Here is a 23702-nt window from a genome sequence, read left to right on the forward strand (position 1 = left end):
GCCAGTAATGTACTAATATAAACATTGGTGGCCAGTGGCCATTAATATAAACATTGGTGACCAGTGGCTGAATGCTCATCTCACCGGGTGAATTGAAAGGCAGGTGCTGGGGGCCGAGCCAGAGGTGGGGGGCGGGTTCGAGGGGCGGATGCTGGGTCATCGTGGGGGGCAGAGCCAACTATGGGTGCCAGGGTGGGGGGGAGCCAGTGGCAGGGGAGGTGAGCAGTGTGTACAATGGCACAATTGCCAGAATTGAGATACATGTCCGGAATATAGCAATATTGTTAATGATGCGCAGGAGCGTGCATTATGAACGATATTGAGCATACACACTAGAAGTTATTGTGCAAGATATGATATCGTTCAGAAAGTGTTTTATGAAAGATATATGACACAATACCTTCTGTGTATGGGGCTTTAGTCCCTATCTGCTCCTACCTCCGATCTCTGTCTTCACAGCTCCCTCTCTCCATATCCAGGTAGGGATGGCCATCGATGATTCCAAATCATCAATGGTTTATGGCCGATATTGAATACTTTTGCCATCGATGGGGGGAGAACCAGATGGTTTCCCTCCATCGATGGCACAGCAAAACCAAAGTTCTGCTTTTTTTTCCCAAAGTGCTGGGACACGGAACATAGCTCCGCCCCCTGACAACTACAAAACCCCACAAACATAATGGATGACCATTGATAGGTAAAAATATCAATGGTCATCCATTGCATAGTTTAGCACTATCGATGGCCAGTTAAACTATGGCCATCGATGGTAACCATCAATGGCAATAGCAATGATTGCCATCCCTATATCCAGGAAGTTTGAAACATATCATTTTGGTTTCACTTTCTGTGACAGAGTAATTTGGTCCGTTGAGTGGCCCCTAGTGGTCACGGGCGGTACTTCACCTCAAAAGGTGAGAATTTATATATATATATATATATATACAGTATATATATATATATATATATATATACACACACATACTGAATATATATATACACAGTACTAGTAAGCCTGCTAAAAGCAAAAGCTTCGAAAGCTAGTCTGCTATGTTTGTGCATGTGTGAGAGAGATGTCGTTTCACTCGCTGCCAACAGATGGCAGTGTTTCTGATACAAACGGACATTAGACATATGTATAGATGATATATATATATATATATATATATATATATATATATATATATATATATATATATACTATACTCCTGGGGAAGCATGCTACCAATTCGAAAACCCAATGTTATTTATAGAGCATCTCTATTAATTCTCTTCCCACTACATGATGGCGTCAGTCTATACTGGTACCAGAGCGTCTATGTACGTTCGGTGAGAAATTAAGATTGCATATTGTCTCGGGCAGGCACTGGCATGTCTAAATACATCTCTATTGTTTACTGTGAAACATGCCGGCCATAAATAAGTAACGAGTTATAATAATGGAATCTTAATTACCAACATAATATCTACAGCAGCTGTATTTTTGCTTTGTGTGGTATAGAAAATGATCATGTGATCTCCCAGCAGCCGAAATCGATGATCCAAGCCCCCAATGTCCATCCTTGTCTGTCTAAAGCTGGTTCAGGTATATACAAGGAGAATCTACATTAACATGATCAGAATTTCTATGTCTGTACTGTATCTTCAGCTGTGGGACACGGGCTTAATCATTTAATTAATAGGTTATTTTAATTTCTTCTTTTTTAAAATGACTTTAGGTTATTCAAATGTTATTATTATTAGTGATGGAACTGGAATACAAATGACCGCGCAAAGCTTTGTCCCAGGGCTGTTCATTAAATTGTTAATTCAGGAAGGAATTCGATAGTCTTTTAAGAACGGTAGAACAGAGAAGCCATACTGACCTTTGTATGTATTCCCTGTTATATTACTTGTTATCCCTACATTGATTTTATATATAAATAGGATTAACAGAACAGTTGTAAGTGATTTCCATAGCCAGCAGCCATTCAATCAGTGATTGGACACAGTTTATCTGGAAGTGCCCCGAGTGAAGTATATACAGACGAAGCGTGACACTTCTGTATGGATGATTATAGTATATACAGTAGCTGTTCTATGGGCCTGATTCGGACATGTTTGAGGGAGAAATTCAATTGTTTGCTGGCACATAGAAATTATCCAAACAGACCGGTCTTTTTTGCACAATTCTGCTCCTCACCTCATTACACTGCAAGCAAGGGCGTAACTACCATAGGTGCAAGGGGTGCAGCTGCTATGGGGCCCAGAACTGAAGGGGGCCCATCTTTGCTGTCTAAATAATATGTTTTACATACATTTATCACCATCAGTTGCTAAATAGGGGGCCCTTACAAACTTTTGCTATGGGGCCCACGAATATCTAGGTACGCCTCTGACTGCAAGTGTTTGTGACATTAATCTAAGCACTCCCATACCACAGTGCATCCCTGTGCTTCTGACCAGCCACCTCCCAGTCACCGTACGGAACCCGGGATGGGGGAGGTGGTGCAGGCGCTGCTGGGGGCTTTAAATTCAGCTGCTGTGTAGAACCGGCGATTGTCAATCCCACATATGATATAACAAGAAAGAAACAAAATCACAGCGTTAGTTTTGAGGAAAGTTTTATAACCAAGGAGTGGAAATTAATATATATTTATCCCAGTGGTCGAAGTGGGGCGGTATACGGCAGTATGACATACTGCCACTTCTATTTGGGGAGAAAAAAAAAGCCCTCAGGACGCGCTCTGACACATCAGCAGCACATCCTGTGCTGTCACTCATGCTACAGGTCCAAGTTGTGCAGCGCTTTGCTGTCACTCCCACCATCCACTAATTTGTCCAGCGGCGAGAGTACCCCAGTGTGTGCAGCTGAACCCCCGGTGACCCTCCCTGATACTGTACCTCCAGCTCTGGTGTCAGTGCGGCGGTGTGGAGGTCCCCTGCCTTGTAGGACTTGCTGTGCGCCATTTCAGTCAGTCTTCAAGTTCTGCTCCGAGACCTCCACTCCACCTCCTGTTCAAGTGACCTGAGTGGAGTCCTAACCAGCTGAGCCTAAACCTGGACCGGTGCACCGTGCATCTATTTTGTTGGTGAGTGACTCTGTGACTGTCTTTGTCTGCACTGTGGGGGGAGCATATATGGCACTGTGGGGGCATATCTGTGTCTGGCACTGTGGGGGCATATCCGTGTCTGGTACTATGGGGGCATATCTGTGTCTGGCACTAGTATGGGGGCATATGTGGAATTGGCATCATGATGTGGGGTGTAATGTGTAATGGGCATTACGGTGTGGGGGGTATTGTGTATTTGCCATCACAGTGAGCGGTGTAATGGGCATCACGGTGTGCGACATGTTTAATTGGCATTACAGTGTGCGGCATATTGTGTAATTGGCATCACGGTGTGTGTAGTAATGGGCATCATGGTGTGCAGTTGCATGTAATGGGCATAACGGTGTGCGGCTTATTGTGTAATGGGCATTATGGTGTGTTATATAGTATGCAATGGGCATCATGTGTGGCCTTATGTGTAATTGACATTATGGCATGTGGCTTTATGTGTAATTGGTATTACAAAGGTCGCTAAAATGTGCAATGGGCATTACGGTGTGTGGTATAATGTTGGGCTGCACCCACTTTTCACTGCGCAGGAGCCTCACCTACTACAAATTGGGGGGGGTGCGAAACATGCCCTTGCTCCGGGCGCCATGGCACCTAGCTACACCACTGCTAGTGTGGTGTACAATGTGTGTAAGGGGTACGTGGTACGGTACATTACCCTTAAAGACACACCCCCTTTTCCAGTGGCCCCACCGCCTTTTCCAGAGTGTGCGTGTTACCATACCCCCACTTTAAAATTTCCACTTTGAGCATTGATTTATCCACAATAAAATCACATAAAAATCTCCCCCCAAAAACACCATTGGGTATAATAAGATGTATAGAAACACGAACGGCAATGTGATCTCTCCACGATAATATGGACCATGGACCAAAACCATCTTTTTCAAAGACCCTTGAAAAAGTTGGTCCACCCCATTTACTAAGATGGGAGTTATATTGCACATGGGATGTTGCTATGAGCAACCAATCAGATACTATCAATTATTCCCCTAGCAACATCGCATGTCAAATAGAACTTCAATCAACAGTTGACACAAGCAAAAGGTTGCACATGGAAAAGATCATTGAGTTTTTCCCATGTTTTTGAAGTCAGTGTTGACACCTGAGGACGTGGACCCCGATTAGTTTAGTACCTACCCTCACATTACATTTCTCATTCAGAGTCTGCGTGGATGTTATCGTATGAAAAAGTCCCCAAAAAAAGAAGAAAAATAATTGTGAAAAACTCATGCCAGCCTTTTCCTGTGTGGCAGGGTAAGCATACCTTTAGTTCCACATGAAGAAAATGTGGAAAAACAGGACCATGATTTAGAGTGGCAGCAGCAGGACTGATTAGGTCTAGTCCTGGTTTTCCTGGGGGATCTGCTGGAATCATGGTTTGCCTGAATCCTGTTAAAAGTCTGGGCAGAGTAGAGAGTCAGAGTTCCCAATGCCAGTTGCCAAATCATCCCCTTTAATAAGCGCACTTTTGAAACAGGTTCTTGACTACTTTTCAAACTTTTCAAATGTAATGACAGCTGGTATGGTTGGGAGGTGACAGAGTTCAAGAGGTTATACCAACTGTCATTACATTTGAAAAGTTTGAAAAGTAGTCAAGAACCTGTGTAATTTATATGTTGAGCTTATTAAAGGGATGATCTGGCAACTATGTTCCCAATGCCAGTTAGTGGCTGGGCACTAGGCTTACTGCGTTGTGAAGCCTGTACATTGCTGAAAACCTTCAATGCTTTGACTTGTGAGTTGTCTTAAGTGTCAAGCCTGTATGCTGTCTACCTGCAATAAATAAAAGTAACAACTTCGTTTTCATCCAGTGTATGTGATTTCACATTCGGCCGAAGGGGAGAGAAATCACTGTGTGTCATAATGTGAATAAGGGGCACTAATTTGTGATGTTATATGAATTAGGGGCACTACATAGGGTGTAATGCAGCGGTTCTCAAACTGTGGGTCCTGACCCCGAAGTGGGTCCCGACCTTCTCAGCATGGGGTCACGACTCCATGTTGCTGACGATCAGGCTGATGACTTTTGTAATCTCAGTCAATGAGTCTGAACAATCTGTTGAATTGTCTGTTATTTTAGACTCCTCCCATCACTCAGTGCCTCCATGCTGCCATGTATGTGCTGTCTGCTGACTACACGTGACATGATGACCTTCTGCAGTAACTTGCTGGGGTCCTGTCATTATTTTTATTGTCTAATGGGGTCCCAGAGCAAAATAGTTTGAGGACCCCTGGTGTAATGTAAATATGTCTATGTGTCTGTTTGGCGTAATTTAAAAAAAATGGGGGTACTATTGTGTGACCATGCCCCTTACTTTTGGAACCACTGTCCAATTATAAAGCACAAATGTAGTTTTTAGAAAGTGCCAAAAACCCTGGCCTTGTCCCGTACTCCTCCTAATGGTTGGTGGAGTGGGGCGGTGACAAGGGAACTGAGTGCCACAACTGTTCCAGTACCACTTTAAGCCCTGTACTAAGGTGATGTAGAAATATATAGATGATGATGCCGTAACAAAGTATATTTTCTGTATAAAGTCTATTTGGAATATAACTAGGTTTCGTTGATGTGACACAGATGAAGAAAAATGTATTTTAAAGTTAGAGCATTTTTGTGGCACAGAATGTCATCATGATGTACAGTTATAATAAGGATGGTATTTATTTAGCAGCGCTGTCTCCGCTGGTTACTGTTACCCTGGCATTAAGGGATCTGCTTTTGAAGTTTTTGGAGCAAACTGAAATAAACTTTTGCTGTAAAACCTTATAAAGAAATAAAGGTAAAACATGTTTATATCTTCTGCCAAAGGCGATTATGCTCACAGAAATAGGCCAACTTTAAAGGCAGTATACAAGTTCCAGTGAACCCTTAATGCCCACAAGCATGAGTGTGACTGGGAGTGCAGCTGCTATGGGGCCCAGAGATGAAGGGGGCCCATCTTAAGTAGTATGTGCTATATACATTTATTACCATCAGCTGCTAAATACTGTAGGGGGCCCTTACAAACTTTTGCTATGGGGCCTATGAATGTCTAGTTACACCCCTGTCCACAAGTTGTTCCACAAGTGCCAGCATGAATGAGCAGGCTTGCTGGGACTTGTAGTCCACGGTAACAAACAATTTTATTATCTATTATTTTACCATTAACCCAGCACTCACCGCCAACTGGTGTGCGGGGAATAGCCCAGGGCTGGTAAGTCCTTGGGAGGAGGAGCCAATTGTGGGAGCGGAGGTCTGGACTGGGCTGGCCAGTTTGGGCATGGTTGGCTTTATTATAGCACATACTATGTGCCTCCTTCCTATTAGGGATGGCCATTGTTGCCATCGATGGAAACGGTGGAACTGGCCATCGATTTTCTTTGACTGATTGGCATGTGGGCCAATCAAAACATGATGGTGATTGTTTTGCAGACTGTCCCTTTATGTATTCAAGAAAGTGTCACATGCTCTTTCTGTCACATGCCATATCAGCTGAGTGTGGACCCCAAAGTTTACAGGCCCAATGGCAATGGCACCCCCTAGATCTCATATAAATACACTTCTATGGAAAGGTATCTAGTTCCATCGGGCATATGTACAAATGTACAAAACTGACTGTTGGGGGTGTGCACGTCCGGTGTCTGCGTGAGGTGGTGAAATATTAAGGGGTATGTTTATAAAACGCTGCTAGGAGATATCTGCAGCGCTTTCTCCATATATCACAGCAGCCTGTCACATTTACCAAGCGTTGTGGAGCTAGGGCCCTAGCAACTAAAACTATATACTATATACAGCGTTCTCATGGGCGTTCCCATAGCAATCGCCAGGTTACATGGGCACTGGGGGCGGGCAGCTGACATCACCAGATGTCAGCTGCCCGCCCATTTCAGTACGAAAGTGCAGGCATATACTGTGTAAGTGACCGGAGAGTCACTTTATATATGCGTGCACGCAACACATGTTTCGATGGTCGGCGACCATCGAAACATGTGGGTGTTCCCCCCCGCAGCCTGCGAATGGATGTTTCTGTTAAACATGCACGCAAGCACAGGCTTCGAATGGGTGACGGCCAGGCCACCATTCGCAAAGGCGGGGTTTGGTGGACTCGCAAGGTTGCAAATTCACAGCCCCCTAAGAATACCCCCCTAAGCATGGGCAGCAGCTCATAGGAGCCCCAAAAAGTGAACATTTCACTTGTCACACATGGCAGGGACAGGCTTCATTTAGAACCCCCATCCCTGTGTATGTATATATGAGTATACATGGAGCAAATAGCAGCAATAGGAAATGACAGTTATCGGATCTAAATTGTGATCATTGTCCTTACGCTATCCCAATAATGCAACGCGGGTGTATTGCCAGTTACACAAAACACCCCAAGAATCTGACAAACAAGTAACAAAGTTGGCATCAGAGCCCATCACAAGGCAGAGACCACTGAGAGAATCCTGCAGACGATTCCTGGCAGTAATTCCTATTCCGTCACAAAGCATCAAAGCATTACTTATTACGCACAGTCATAGCTCATCTACAGGTAACAGACCGCAGAGAATAAACCCCGGAATACTAATATCATGGAGTTGATAACAGAAATACTCTTGTCATGTCTAAGAATGCGACGCATGTTGGTTATTTTACAGGGAATGAAGGCAAAAAGTGCTGATGGTTCATCGCCAACAGGGGCTTTATAATAAAGGGAGGGGCCCGCGTCCAGACTACGTAGCGGGCTCTGGCATTGTGTCTACATGTATCTGGAAACGGGTGTGGAGTCGGCATTGAAAAGATTGACATATGGAAAGGACAACATGCATTTTTCACTTTTTTATTGTCAATGTTGACAACTGTCGACATGGACCCCCCAATTAGTATAATGCGTGCCCCCACATGGTACACTGCGCACAACATAGTTGGGGCTCTCCACCTCACTACGCACGGCACACAATTACATTCTCCCTCTATGCCGGCATGGGATATGGTCATTGGATCACCAGCAAGTTGTTAGACAGTCATTAGTTCGACACCATTAGGTCGACATGTGTCTAGGTCTAGTTGTTGCTTCGATGTTCGCAGCTTACTGAATCGGGCCCCTGGTTTGCCTTGTAAATATTACAGAAGCTGCTTTGTAGATAATTGTTTGTATGTATGTATTCTTCTACAGGCAAATTGAATCTCGCTCAATTTAATATTCATAGGAATCGTTTTAGTTAATTCTTATATGCTGTAATCGCTGTTCTAATTTCATCAGAACAAGCCCGGTGCTTCTAACCCTCAACTGTATTTTGTCATGAAAGGAAGGATAAATCTCCATACGCATATACTTTATTAGGTTACATGGCAATCACTGTTCTCTTTCCACATATCTCATTTTATGCAATGGAAATATATGCACAGAGTCGTAGAATATCACAATAAGGCTGGATGAATCCGTAGTTTCATTGCAAAATTTTGAATCATCTGATTAGTCCTTGGGAAACGATAACCGCTCCTCTGCTACCGACTTACCACTTTGCCAGACTGTTGGTGCACCGTCTGATCATGGGTGGCCCCGGGACTGTTGGCCCATACATGGACACTGTTTCCATACATAGTAGAAGTGGGAGAAAAACTCTACGTCACAATGATTCCACCATCCAAGTCGTACAAATGTGGGGGCCGGTGTACGGACCGCAGCCTGATAAATCATTGGATCCAAGGAACGTGTGGAGGTGAATTTCGTACATGACACCGAGCTTAACAGGATAACTAAATACATTCCTAGTGAGAAATTAAGTACACATTAGGCCAGATTCCTGATATGCACAAACCACACCCTATGTACCCAATCCACGCCCATTTCAGTTGTAGCCCCACCCCTTCTGGATAAAAACAAACAGCATTTATTCATCTTATTTTATGGCAAATCTAATTCAGAAACCAAAAAAGTGATAAAACATAGCAATAGCAAAAATATATTGGCAGCTCTAGAACCTCTGAATTCTGATTGGCTACAAGAGCTACCATGGAATTATCAATGCTACTGTATTGACAAACGGGCATAGGATAGATTTATTACACAGATCATTCAGTTATAGTTGTTTAAAACACTTCATAATCATCAGGGAGAAGGTTTCTTGTTTCTATTTGTTGTCAGATTTTAAGTAGCACTTGCCAAATCTCATACGTTCAAACTTGCCTATACTCCTGGAATGTCCGGGAGGCTCCCATATCTCAGATGGCACTCCCCACTGCCTGGAAGAGCATTCAAGTCTCCCTCAGCTGCACTGCAACAATCAAATAAAGTTGGAGGTCCGGCTGGATGTTGACGCAAATCGTGTTGAATCACATCATTGTAGCCACACACCCTGCTTTGTAATACTGGCAATTTCAACATTTTAGAACAGGGTCAGGACCACAAAAACAGAACAGGTACTACTGTATCTATGCCACGCCATGCCTCCTGACCCCCTCATCTGCCCACTGAGTATCACTATTAGTAATTACCACCCATAATATCTGGTCTGTTAACAAACAGATCAACCCATTTGCAGGAGCGAACTCCATCAGTCAGTGTAATTCTGATCCGGTCGATGCACATACTTCCGTTGTATTGCTTTGCATCTTCCTGGTATGCTGAGATCTCCAAGTTCTGTCCATTTTCCCACTTGCATCTGCCTCAGACCAGTGTAGGTCTGCTAGAACTGAAAAAGCTACCTCTCTGGGCGGTATTCAATGTGAATACCGGTGAGGTGCAGCAAATCCTGTTTAGGATTCGCTGCACATTCGCCACGTTCCGGAGCCTCGCCGGCTCCGGTATTCAACGAGTCAGGGGCTCCTGCGGCGAACGCCGCAGGGAGCCTGAGGACGGTGGCAGGCAGGGAGATGGAAGTCTCTCTGCCTGCCCCAGATGTGGGGGGGAGGTAGGCTCCCCGGGTGCCAGGCAGCACAGGCTGCCCCCCGGGGGTTCCAGCAGGGGACCGGGTATATTCACTACACCCGATCGTGCATATGTAACGATCGGGTGCAGTGAATATATGAATATCTAATGAGCGGCTCGGCTCCGGCGCCCCCTGCTGGCTGCTGTGTAAAAAAAAATATATATATATATATTTTTAATTAAATATATATTCATGTGCTTACAGCACATGAATAAAAATAGCATGCCCTTCCTCAGAATAAAATTCCTGATTTTTTGACACCAAATGTAAAAAACAAAACACTTTATTTTAAAAGTTCACATTCCACTTCACCATAAAAAGATAGTGATTGCTACTCGGTGAATAATGGCGAAAAAACCTTCAAATGTATTCGCCATCTGGTCATTGAATAGGGTGATTCACCGTTTTAGTCAAAAATTCACCAAACAGCACAAATTCGCCATAAAAACATGGCGAATCAGGCTCATTGAATACCGCCCTCTGAGATATCTAGTGACTGCTGCATAAGCTGATATTTATCTCCTGAGGGCAGGCAACAACCTTCATTAAATTAAACAGACTAGCACTGAATAAATGTTGTCATCATAAATGTTGAAATTTATGTTGACATCAAAATGTTGACAGCTATGATGCTGGCATTGTTGAAATGTCAATATTGAGCATGTGCAGAAGGCCGACATGTTCACAATGTCGACTTTTGATGTATCAACATGAATGAGTCAGCATTTCAGTGGGGTTAAGCTTTAGGCATTAGGGGAAGGGTTAAGGTTAGGGACACTCACCATCAGAAACACGACTGGATCTGCTGGAAATCCCGGTCAGCTGACTGTAGGACATCGCTGGAGCTGGTGCATCCACCATGCAAAATAAGTCACCACTAGGCCACCAGGCAGACAGATTGCTGATCAGTATACTCAATATTGACATGACAATCACATACTTCCCAACTATTGATGTCTTTAGATCAGGACGTATGCGACCCGAAAAGAGGGGAAGAAGCCTGGGTTGAATGAAGGTGTGGTCTCCGATAGGAGGGCATGACCTCGGGGCACAACCCCCGGTTTTTAAAATTTTGGGGGCGTGCTCAATTCTCTCCAAGCAGTAGGGCTATCACCCTGCCCATTTTTCTGCAATGTTGAGATGTCAGTGATAATCAAAGTCTCCTCTAACCTTTCCGTCGGGTGGTACAGTGGGACAATGTCCGAATCGTGGGACTGTCCTGTTGTAAACGCTGTACAGCTGGTAGGTACAGATGTGTCCTCTTCCATCCTGGCATACGGCTAGAATGGCATGGCATGGCATGAAGTGTTTTTAATGTTTTTGTCATCCTGCCATCTTCACAAGGAAGCGGGCAGGATGCGCCAGGGATGCGGGAGAGCCACACACCGCTATGGGACTGTGGAGGATTATCCTAAATATCTGGATTCTTCTGCCGCTTCCAGGAGAAGTATTTGATGGAGTGTAACAGTATTGACCAATACACCAAAATTCCTGGTCCAACTCAGAATTTTAAACACTCTGGATGAGACTGTGTGATGCACATGACATCACACATGATTTGCGGTGACATCATCAGGACTAGAGGACTTTACAGCAGGAATGCACAAATCTTGGATGCATGACCATGCCCCCTGATTTAAAAAAGCAGAACCTCAAGCTAATAGGGGTAATTACCACTGCAAATTTGTCCTACACAGCAAGCCCACATGTGATACCCCTCCTGCTCCCGTTCTCCTTATTGCCCATCTGTACTTTCCCCAGGAATAAAATGGTGAGCAGCAGTGTGCTGGGGGGTTGCTAGGCAACCGCCCCACAGCTAGGATTCCTATCTGCCTAACTAAGGGAGTCAAAGGGACCCCCTTTGATTGGTGGCTCAGAAGGGCGCCAAACTGAAGGGGTGTCTCTGCCTGTTTCTAGGCAGATTGGCATGTATCAGTGCCCCTGAGGAGGAGGAGGACTGGCGCCAAAGTAAGGAGTGAGCAGAGTGTGTAAAGCGCAGAGCGTGAGGTGAAGCGCGTAACCGGAGGGGAACGCTTCAACGCGGAGAGAAGCGAAGGGGCTGCTGACCTGTCAGGAGAGATTGTGCAGCCTATAGAGAGAGACGCGCTACAGCTTGATCCCCTGTGCACACTGACCTGAGAAGCGCACAGGAGAGCGGAGGCTGGTGACAGGCGGAGGCTGTCAGGCAGTGTCGCACACGCGCGGCCGCGGCCAGCGGGGACCAGAGCGGCGAACAGGGGAGCCGCGAGGAGAGCCAGCCCAGCGGTGATTGACAGCCTGGGAGAGCTGATTGCCGAGGGGCCGCGGAGGGGAGCGTCAGCAGAGGGCACCCAGCAGCGTCGCAGAGAGGAGGACGTCGGGGTGAGCCCAGCAGAAACCAGCGCAGTAACACAGTCAAGCCGGCTCATACATAGAGGAGAGGGGGGCGGTGTAGCCTACAGCCCCGGCGGTGAATGATAGGAGGGACCCGGAGCTGCACTGCCGGGAGACCAGCGCAGCAGTGCCTCATATAAGAAAGTACAAGAGTCCTCCTGCATCTGAGAGCCACGTGATGGTCCCCAGCACCAGTGACCCATCAGCGTATCCCACAGCCAGCTCTGGAAGGCCCAGCAGAGGTTGTCAAGTGCCAAGCAGAGGTTGTCAAGTGCCCAGCAGAGGTTGTCAAGTGCCCAGCAGAGGTTGTCAAGTGCCCAGCAGAGGTTGTCAAGTGCCCAGCAGAGGCTTCCAGCGGTGGGCGCTCAGCTCAGCAGTGACCGGCAGGAGCTGGCAACGGCACCAGAACCCCAGGTACCTCACCATTGCCCGTCCCGGTCGTTCACTCACCCCAGAGCCAGCAGCCCCACTAGCCTCAGTGTGCCCAGTGGCCCGGAGCCCTTATCCCTTCCTAGCCAGGAACTGCATCACCGGGCACCACCTTATTTGGCCGGCCCTAACAAGCCCTCAGCCATAGGCCCCGCCTCCAGGATACCTGGGCTTCCAAACAGGCCCCATTCACACAGGTCACTAAGCAGACCAATTTGCTTGAGGGACCGTAGGAACTGTCAAACTACCCATTCACCCAGTGCTTTACTGCGACCAGTTGGAGACTGTACAGTCCCGAGCCTAATTCACCAGCGTTTGTTTACTACGCCGCACCTGGCGGTATATTCAGTGCACCTAGGCCAAACGTACCTAACTTTAGGGGTAAACTGCGCAGTTTAAGGGAATTAGTACATCCTGTCATAGGTTCATTGTTACTCAGAGTACAATGTTGCATTTTAAACCAGGAATTGATGTATTTGTATGCTCATATTGTATATATGAGACTGTTTCTGCAGTATATTGTGCGAACTGCGGCCCAGTGACGACTGTGGGCCCCACCGCGCACGGTATCCTTTAATTTATTGTATTTTACACTGTATGATTCACTATACATGGTTATGCTTTGTGATTTCTAATCAATTGCATTGTTTTGTAATTGCTTAATCATGTTTGCTGCATAATATACCGTGTGAATTGCGACCCGTGGTGACAGGGTCGCATGGCGCACGGTATTCCTGTGACCGATTCATACCACTATTCGTTGTCATTTACTGCAATCGTTTTACATACTTACTTCCAGCGGTGACCTGTGATCCAGAGCTGCCTAATAAAATACCTGTTCACTGTCCTCACGTTTGGTGAACCCGTTATTGTGTGTGTGGGGGTGTGGGGGTTGTTGCTCTTTGGGGTACCTTGTCCCTTTGCCCACAGAGTTCAGGCGACTGGAACACCAAGACCACCGATGGGCTGCGACGACGAGAGCAGAGAGTTCAAGGTACCGGTTACATCACACCTCAGTCTGACAGCATCACACAAGCCTCGGTAACCCCCCCCCTCCAACTGCTCTCTGATTCCGTTGTATGTTCAGTGTTTAAATACTTCAATTATTCTTTGAACCCAACAGCACGAGCATTTCCTTTGCGTTACCACACATTCTGGGCTACAGGAGTATTACCAAAGAAGGTCACACTTCACACATAACAAGTAAAATGCATTATGATTATAGTGCACATTTCCACATTCACATAATAGAATGGAAAACAGTAATGCTAAGAAGACCTCGACCTTACTTGGCCCCAGCATCTATTCAGCAGTTCTGCACAAGCTGGTACCACAGAATCTCCAGTGATGGAAGCAGATGGGAATGCAACACGTTTAATGGGTAGCTGTGAGAATATCTGGTCTGTTCATCGGCCCACGCATCTGTGTGTCACTCACTCGGCCCATTAGGGGTAATAACTAAAGAAAAGTCACTCACTAATACATAGCAGGTGTATCCTGCCCCGTTACTTGCTGACTTCCTGGCTGTCCTCTGTGGGAGGGGTGTGGCTTGGTACAGGGGGGCATAGTGAGGGTATTATAATGCTATATGGGGTGAGATTTGTTGGCAGAGTATATAGCGGTGCTTGTGGTGTTGTTAGATGACACGTTTTTGGAAGCTTAACCAGGTATTGTAGTTTATAATAGGGGTGAGCACAGACAGAGTGAACAGGTAGTCAAAGGGTTAACTTTGGTGATATTCAGTATTGCAGATATATATGCACCAACGACTGCACCTCAGAGGCGCAATCAGTAAAGATAATCAAATTCGCCGATGACACTACCGTCATTGGCCTTATCATGGACGGGGACGAATCGGCCTACAGACATGAAGTGGACCGATTGGCCCGGTGGTGCAGTAGCAACCATCTAGAGCTCAACCCACTCAAAACAGTTGAGATGGTAGTGGACTTTAGGAAGAAGTCTGTTGGTGTTCCTCCGCTAACAATTGCCGAAAGTGTGGTGTCGCTAGTGGACTCCTTCAAGTTCCTAGGAACCACAATATCCTGGGACCTTAAATGGGGGCCCAACACTGATACTATTGTTGGAAAAGCACAGCAGAGGCTATTCTTCCTTAGGCAACTGAGGAAGTTCAACATCCCACAGAAGCTTCTGCTCCTCTTCTACTTCGCGATTGTGGAGTCTGTACTATGCTCCTCAATACTGGTCTGGTACGGCTTCGCCAGCGAGAGAGACAATGCAGACTCCAAAAGGTGGTCAGAACTGTGGAGAAGATAATCTGGACGGACCTTCCCTCTGTCCAGGACTTGTACCTGTCCAGAGCAAAAAAGCAGGCAACGAAGATAGTCACGGACCAACTACATCCTGGACATGGCTTGTTTAACCTGCTGCCATCAGGCAGATGCTACAGGGCTGTTCCCACCAGAAGCCTAAAAAGTTTCCTTCCTCAAGCGGTTCACCTGTTGACACGTGAACTCATGAACACCTCTCTGTGCAGTATTCAATGCACATTTACGAAATGTGCAGCGAATCCTGTTTAGGATTCGCTGCACATTCGCAGAATTCCCTGCCTGCGCCTGACACTGAGGAGGGCTGCCAGGACACTGGCAGAGCCCCCACAGAGCTGGCAGGGGTCTGGGATTATCAGCCGCTGCACTCCCTGGTCCATATCGTAATGATCGGGACCAGAGTGCAGTGAATAAATGACTATTAATGAGCTGCTCTCGGCTCCTGGCCCCCTGCTGGCCAAAGTGTATAAAAATTTAAATTAAATTAAATATATATTAATGTGCTTTAAGCACATGATTACAAATAGCATGCCCCTTCTTAGAAAAAAAAATCGGATTTTTTGACACCAAACTTCCCCCCCAAGACCCTTTATTTCAAAAGATCACTTTCCTGTTCACCTAAAAAAGACGTTGAATGCAAAACGGCGTATCATAGCAAAAATCATGGAGAAAGCAGTTCTCCATCCTAGCATTGAATACACTCTCGGCGAATCCCAGTGAAAACCCCATTGAAATACTCCGGCGACTTGCAGCGAGTATGAAACGGAGAACTGGCCGGCATTCCTTGTTTGCTTTCGGCGAACAGTGAACATTGAATAGGGTGAATCACATTTTCAGTGAAACAGATTCACCGCAAGGAGTGAAAACAGCCGATTCGCCGAAAAAAACTGAGAATTGGGAGCATTGAATACAGGCCTCTGTCTAGAAGCGCCATAACCCTTTGCACATTACTAACACTTTTTCCCCTAGGAATATCTTTCTGTATTACTGTACATGTTCCCCCACCTGGTTATATTGTTTATACTGTATGCTGTTTACTTGTTACCCACCCGGCTGCTGCATAGCAAAATGAAAACAAATTCTTAGTATACGCAAGTATACCTGGCCAATAAAGCCGATTCTGATGCTGATTCTGATATATAACAGGAAGGTGTACACAGATGTATGGTACAGGTGTATGGTGCAGGTACTTATCATTATAGTAGCTGCAGTAGATGATGGAGGTAACGGAGATCTCTCTGTGTGCCGTAGAAGAAGAAGTATGCACAGCGTGCAGACTTTTAGCAGGTCTCTGTGAGAGCAGCAGGGGCTAGCGTTGAGAGCGATATGTGCAGGAACTCTCTGGCGGCGGTGATTGACAGCTCTCCTCCCACTGGGTTGCAGATGCCAGGTCTCAGGACGCGCTGAGACTAATGGCGCCGTCCTGTGTCACTAGACTGCGGCACTGGGCACGCAGCGCGGGACACTCACTATAAGAAGTAGCACTCCCAATAAAGATGTGTGAGTGTCACTGACTCCTTGTATGATATCACGTGTCCTCCGACTGTATATGTAATGGGCATTACTTTGTGTATGGGATAACGTGTAATGGGCATTAGAGTGTGTGGCATAATGTGTAATGGGCATGTAGTATACTAATGTAATGATTGTGTGATGTATAATAGGCATTCTGGTGTAAGTTTTTGGCACACTCTCCCTCTTGTCCTTATTTTTTTTATTTTATTGTTGAGCCCTGGCATAACTTGAAATGGGCATTATGGCATATGGCATAATATGGGTGTGTGACGTGTAATAAGCATTATGGTGTAAATTTTTTGTACGCGCCTGCGGCACGCACTGTCCATTTTGTCCTTCCTTTTACCAACAGTTGTTGAGCCCTGGCATAACATGTAATAGGCATCATGGCATGTGGTATAATATGGATGTGTGACGTGTAATAGGCATTATGGTGCAAATTTTTGGTGCGTGCACTATACATTTTGTCCCTGTTTTTAAAAAAATTGTCCATTCATGGCATAATGTGTAATGGGCAACACGGCGTGCTGCATAATGTGTAATGGGCATTACAGCATGTGACGTGATGTAACGTGTATGTGGCATTACCGTGTGCAAAATCAAGAATAGATATGAAGCAAATGTAAAAAAAAAAAACACATAAGGGGTGGCGCTGGGGGCGGGTCAATGGGTGGGCTGTGGGTGTGTCAAGGGGCGGGTCACTGTCCGGGAATCTCTCAACACAAAGGTGGTAACCCTAGGGGCGGATCAATTCCCGGAGAATGTATAGTCTGGGGCAGCCACCCTTCCGGACTCCGGGCTCAATTAGCGGACTGTCCGGAGTAATCCCGGACGGGTGGTAACCCTAATCACTCCCCTATGGGCTACTGTCCCTGGAGATCAGGTATCTCCTTACATTCCAGGAGACTAGCCCCGCAAGCTTCAATGCTTTGTGATTGGTTTGATTACTTTAAACAATATTCACAATATAAAAGGTAGGTTGCACTGCAATCAATGTTACCACAGAGACTACCTGCCAAAGTATCATTTATTTGCAAATCTGGGAATTTCCGTTCTATAGTTAGTAAAACACCACAAACGTTTCCAAAACATGATAGATCTCTGCTGTACTACTGTACAGACTCCGGTGTTCCTATTCTCCAGGGAGCCTTCATGCACTATCCCAAGATTGCGGTGGAGATCTCTACTGAGCATGTGTACTTGCCATATTGTGTAGTGTGAGATAGTGGGCCAGCTCTTACCTGTCATTTTTCAATGACCGGTTAGGAGCTGATTGGCTGACTGTTTATCACTCTCCATTTTATCACTTTTGAAGCTTAATCCATCTGGCCCAGTACTTAGCTCCAGAAACCGGCTGATATGAAGCAACCCCTTCATTACTCAGTTTAGTATACACTCACTAGCTGGTGAGCTGTATTCTGGGATTCGGGGCTGGATTAATTGAGTGAGGGGGTTTAAGACTGGAGGGCCTGGGGGGAAGGGGGGTATATTAGATTGTATATACCTACCAACATAGCCCATTACAGGAATGAAATAATTCTCTCTACCTGGCCTTCCCTCTTAGTATATGACCGGTGTCATCTGGTCTTATAAATTAAATCGGTGTCACCATAGGTGATTACAGTCATAGATTAAGCAGGAAGTCTAGGTAGAGACCATTTTGTCCCTCCAGGAATAGGCCATGTTGGGAGGTTAGGATTGTGTATATTACATTTAAACCAATTATGTATATTAGATTTAATATAGGCAAGCCTATCATATTTAAGTTCTACATGCATAACCCTCTGAGGCACTTATGTATTATATAGCTTCCCTTCTGGACTTGCAACTTGGTGGGACTGCTATGCTATTACTGGTGCCTGTCCTTGTGTTTCCCCCCTATATCCCTATAGATTGTAAGCTTGCAGCAGGGCCCTCTAACCCCCAAATCTGTCTGTTGTTACCCAGTTTGTTTTATCACTGTCTACTATTGTAAAGCGCAACGGAATCTGCTGCGCTATATAAGAAACTGTAACGGAATCTGCTGCACTATATAAGAAACTGTAACGGAATCTGCTGCGCTATATAAGACACTTAACGGAATCTGCTGCGCTATAGTATAAGACACTGTAACGGAATCTACTGCACTATATAAGACACTGTAACGGAATCTGCTGCGCTATATAAGACACTGTAACGGAATCTGCTGCGCTATATAAGAACCTGTAACGGAATCTGCTGCGCTATATAAGACACTGTAACGGAATCTGCTGCAGTAGCGCACGCAGGGGGGTTTCTGAGTACCCAGAAACCCCCCCCCCAGGAGTCTAAGGGCATTAGCCTGAAAGCTGAGGGTCTCCTCTTTCCATGGGTATAAGAATTTTAAAAATCGGCCCTTGGGAACCGGAGATATCTGACTTCAAAGCAGTGGTCCCCATCCAAGCCTGTTAATTGCTCTTCCCAGTCAGATATTTCAGGTTCTGTCTGACATAGAGTTTTTCTGAGGGTATATTCCAAAAGCTGGGACTCTCCCCCTTTGAGGGACATTAGAAGCTTGTCTCTACTGTTCCCAGAACCAGAGATATCAGCCTTCCAGCAGCTGGTTACTGCTCCAGCTCCACACACCTGGTATGTAGTTTTAGATACTGGTTGGCAGATTGCTCTGCCTCCTGTACTCTGATCCCCTACTCCCCAATACCATTTGGTAGGTGGGATTCTCTAGTTTTTAATTCCATTAAAATCTAAGAAATCTATTTCCGGGAACTGGAGATATCTGCAGGCAAGCAAGCTGTCCTCCCACCAGAAATTATGACTAATAAGCCCACTACACTATACACCCCTCCCCTGCATATTAAACATCCTCTACCACCCTGGAAGTTCTGTATCAGGGTCCCTTCATTCAGCCCAATGCCCCCTTCTCCCACCATCTGTGCAGTAAAGGGGTAATTAGTGGAGATTACTGACCCTGGCCCTACATGCTGAGCGGTTGATATAATACCCCCTACCACCCGCGGGACATTAAAGCTTCCCCCACCCCTACCGCTGGAGGATCGGTAGGTGCCCCAATACATTGCTATGCCCAGGGGTCTACACTGCTGTTGATGCCCCTGTATGTATATATATTATTATTATTATTATTCATATACATTTGGTCTATCCATAATACTTAAACTGACCCGGCATATAGTGGGTCACCTAAGTGTCCATCTCCGTGCTTTGCTCCGCCCCTCTGGAAACCCCCTTCTGAAAATCCTGCGTTTGCCACTGCGCTGCGCTATATAAGAAACTGTAACGGAATCTGCTGCGCTATATAAGACACTTAACAAAATCTGCTGCGCTATAGTATAAGACACTGTAACGGAATCTGCTGCACTATATAAGACACTGTAACGGAATCTGCTGCGCTATATAAGACACTGTAACGGAATCTGCTGCGCTATATAAGAAACTGTAACGGAATCTGCTGCGCTATATAAGACACTGTAACGGAATCTGCTGCGCTATATAAGACACTGTAACGGAATCTGCTGCGCTATATAAGACACTGTAACAGAATCTGCTGCGCTATATAAGACACTGTAACAGAATTTGCTGCGCTATATAAGACGCTGTAACGGAATCTGCTGCGCTATATAAGACGCTGTAACGGAATCTGCTGCGCTATATAAGACGCTGTAACGGAATCTGCTGCGCTATATAAGACGCTGTAACGGAATCTGCTGCGCTATATAAGAAACTGTAACGGAATCTGCTGCGCTATGTAACACGCTGTAACAGAATCTGCTGCGCTATATAAGACGCTGTAACGGAATCTGCTGCGCTATATAAGACGCTGTAACAGAATCTGCCGCGATATATAAGACACTGTAACGGAATCTGCTGCGCTATATAAGACGCTGTAACGGAATCTGCCGCGATATATAAGACACTGTAACGGAATCTGCCGCACTATATAAGACACTGTAACGGAATCTGCTGCTCTATATAAGACACTGTAACGGAATCTGCTGCGCTATATAAGACGCTGTAACGGAATCTGCTGCGCTATATAAGACGCTGTAACGGAATCTGCTGCGCTATATAAGACGCTGTAACGGAATCTGCTGCGCTATTTAAGACGCTGTAACGGAATCTGCTGCGCTATATAAGACGCTGTAACGGAATCTGCTGCGCTATATAAGACGCTGTAACGGAATCTGCTGCGCTATATAAGACGCTGTAACGGAATCTGCTGCGCTATATAAGACGCTGTAACGGAATCTGCTGCGCTATATAAGACGCTGTAACGGAATCTGCTGCGCTATATAAAACGCTGTAACGGAATCTGCTGCGCTATATAAGAAACTAACGGAATCTGCTGCGCTATGTAAGACGCTGTAACGGAATCTGCTGCGCTATATAAGACGCTGTAACGGAATTTGCCGCGCTATATAAGACGCTGTAACAGAATCTGCCGCGATATATAAGACGCTGTAACGGAATTTGCTGCACTATATAAGACACTGAAATGGAATCTGCTGCTCTATATAAGACACTGTAACGGAATCTGCTGCGCTATATAAGACACTGTAACGGAATCTGCTGCGCTATATAAGACACTGTAACGGAATCTGCTGCGCTATATAAGAAACTGTAACGGAATCTGCTGCGCTATATAAGACCCTGTAACGGAATCTGCTGCGCTATTTAAGACACTGTAACGGAATCTGCTGCGCTATATAAGGCACAGTAACGGAATCTGCTGCGCTATATAAGACACTGTAACGGAATCTGCTGCGCTATATAAGACACTGTAACGGAATCTGCTGCGCTATATAAGACACCTAACGGAATCTGCTGCGCTATATAAGACACTGTAACGGAATCTGCTGCGCTATATAAGACACTGTAACGGAATCTGCTGCGCTATATCAGACACTGTAACGGAATCTGCTGCGCTATATAAGACACTGTAACGGAATCTGCTGCACTATATAAGACACTGTAACGGAATCTGCTGCGCTATATAAGTCACTGTAACGGAATCTGCTGCGCTATATAAGACACTGTTCCGGAATCTGCTGCACTATATAAGACACTGTAACGGAATCTGCTGCGCTATATAAGACACTGTAACGGAATCTGCTGCGCTATATAAGAAACTGTAAATAAATAAAATAAGTATGTTATGCCTGGTACTGTTTATACTGTAGCTCCACCTAATGGAGAGACTATTTTATAATATGTTATTATATTTATTTTTTATTAACAGTTTCTTATATACTGTAGCTCAGCAGATTCCGTTGCGCTTTACAGTATTAGACAGAGATAAAACAAACTGGGCAACAACAGACAGACTTGGAGGTAGGAGGGCCCTGCTGCAAGCTTACAATCTATAGGGATATAGGAGGGAAACACAAGCACAGGCATCAGTAATAGCATAGAAGTCCCAGCAAGTTACAAGTCCATAAAATAATTATATTATAGCAAAAACCCCCCAAAAAGGAAACAACCTTTAAATCATATTTACCTACCCTCCTGGAATGGCCAAGAGGGTCCCTAAAATGAGGTCCACCTCCCCGGAAGGGCGAGTAAGACTCACACATTTAGCCGCATGCCTCTTCCCTCTACCGGTCAAATACCGGCATTGGTGGCTCTTCGGGGAGGGGGTGGGGCACGTCATTCACTACCACCTTCTCAAAGAGCTGCGAATAGCGGCATTTACTGAAATGGGGAGGGGCCTAAGGGGGGTGGGGTTTAACAATGGAAACACCCGCCCCCAGAAAAGGCTACACAGAGTCTCCTCTCCAGGCTTCTACCGGAGTGGAGACAATCAAAGTAGGTAAGTATGTTTTAAATACCCAAAGAAAAATAAAACCTATCATCCCTCTTGTCACATGACAGAATAGCAGCCGCCTCTGTCAGTGGCGTAGCTTGGTTTGGGGCGCCCCCCGCCGCTAATGGGGGGGGGCGCCTCCCCCCCCCGGCGCCTCCCCCCCCCATCGCAGCAGGCTTACCTGTCTGCGCGTCCCGGCTCCCCTCCTGGCTTCAATTAATAATTATATGCAGACTGACCACGATAAAATGGCCGCCCCCATACCGCAGACAGTTTCAGCGGACTGTCTGCTTTATGGGGCAGCCATTTTATCGTGGTCCGTCTCCATAGAATTGATTAAATCCAGGAGAGGAGCCAGGACGCGCAGACAGGTAAGCCTGCGGGGGATGGGGGGCGGGGGCATTACTATAGCATCGCAGCCCCCCGGCGCCCCCACATGCACAGCGCCCCCCCGCGACCGCAGGGGCTGCGGTGCTATAGTTACGCCCCTGGCCTCTGTACTACTTACACGCTGGGACAGGATGCTGAATCACCCCTTTAATACTGCTGTGTCTTTGCCTCCACTCTATACTGTCCTGCTTACATTCTGGCTGCCGGTTCTGCTGCTGCACAATAGGGAGAACTAGTGATGTTACTGGCCAGGGGGCCCTCTGACAGATGGGGGTCTGGGGCACAGTATCCCCTCCCATATAATCTGGCTATGGCTATATTAAATCCTGCTATGCTCAAACTTCGCTCCATCACCAGTAGGATTGAACATATAACAGAACATATAACATATAACAGCACTGTGTATCATCTTTATATTTGTCTACTATCCGTGAGACTCCGAAACACCGCCATCTGTTGGCAGCAAGTGAACCTACATGTACTAGCTTTCGAAGCATTTGCTTCGAGCGGTTTTACGTTGCTACAAGCGGGCTTAATAGTAAAGTCATATCCTCCAACTATACCTTTTTGGCAGGTACAGTACTATGGCATCTTTTGGGGTCTCCAACTGCCCATTGTAAGTATCGGAAAAGGGGCCTAGTATGGCCAGGCCCCCTTTCAGTCTAGTGCCAGAAGTTCTCTCCAAACACTTTCTATAGGATGCACTTAAACTTACAATAAAGAAGTCATGGACAAGTTAAATGACTATAACAATCTAACAGCAGCATTTGCATTTATAATTGATGATACTGTATTTGTAATGTGTGAATCTGCTGCTGGACACAAGATCTCCGGAACTAACAGACGCAGTCTAGGTGCTCAGCGGAGAAAGCATTACAATAATAGTCAATTAAACCGTAACCACAGCAAGTGTATATA

The 23702-nt window shown here is 45.8% G+C and overlaps 1 protein-coding gene across 5 annotated transcripts in view; it reads right to left on the reverse strand.

Annotated features, from left to right (window-relative positions):
- OPN5 (opsin 5) overlaps positions 1–23702 on the reverse strand; it is an 87244-nt gene that overhangs the window by 53618 nt on the left and 9924 nt on the right. The window contains exons 1-2 of one of the 5 annotated variants that reach the window (XM_083178657.1): positions 12131–12454; positions 8584–8835 (exon numbers count right to left, since the gene is read on the reverse strand). The exons of 1 other annotated variant lie outside the window; for it this stretch is intronic. The gene's annotated coding sequence lies outside the window, so the exon portion shown is untranslated. 3 more of the 5 variants (XM_083178658.1, XM_083178659.1, XM_083178660.1) reach the window with 3 other exon arrangements.

The sequence above is a fragment of the Crinia signifera genome, chromosome 3 (assembly GCF_055691185.1).
Source record: "Crinia signifera chromosome 3, ASM5569118v1, whole genome shotgun sequence".
Lineage (NCBI taxonomy): Eukaryota > Metazoa > Chordata > Amphibia > Anura > Myobatrachidae > Crinia > Crinia signifera.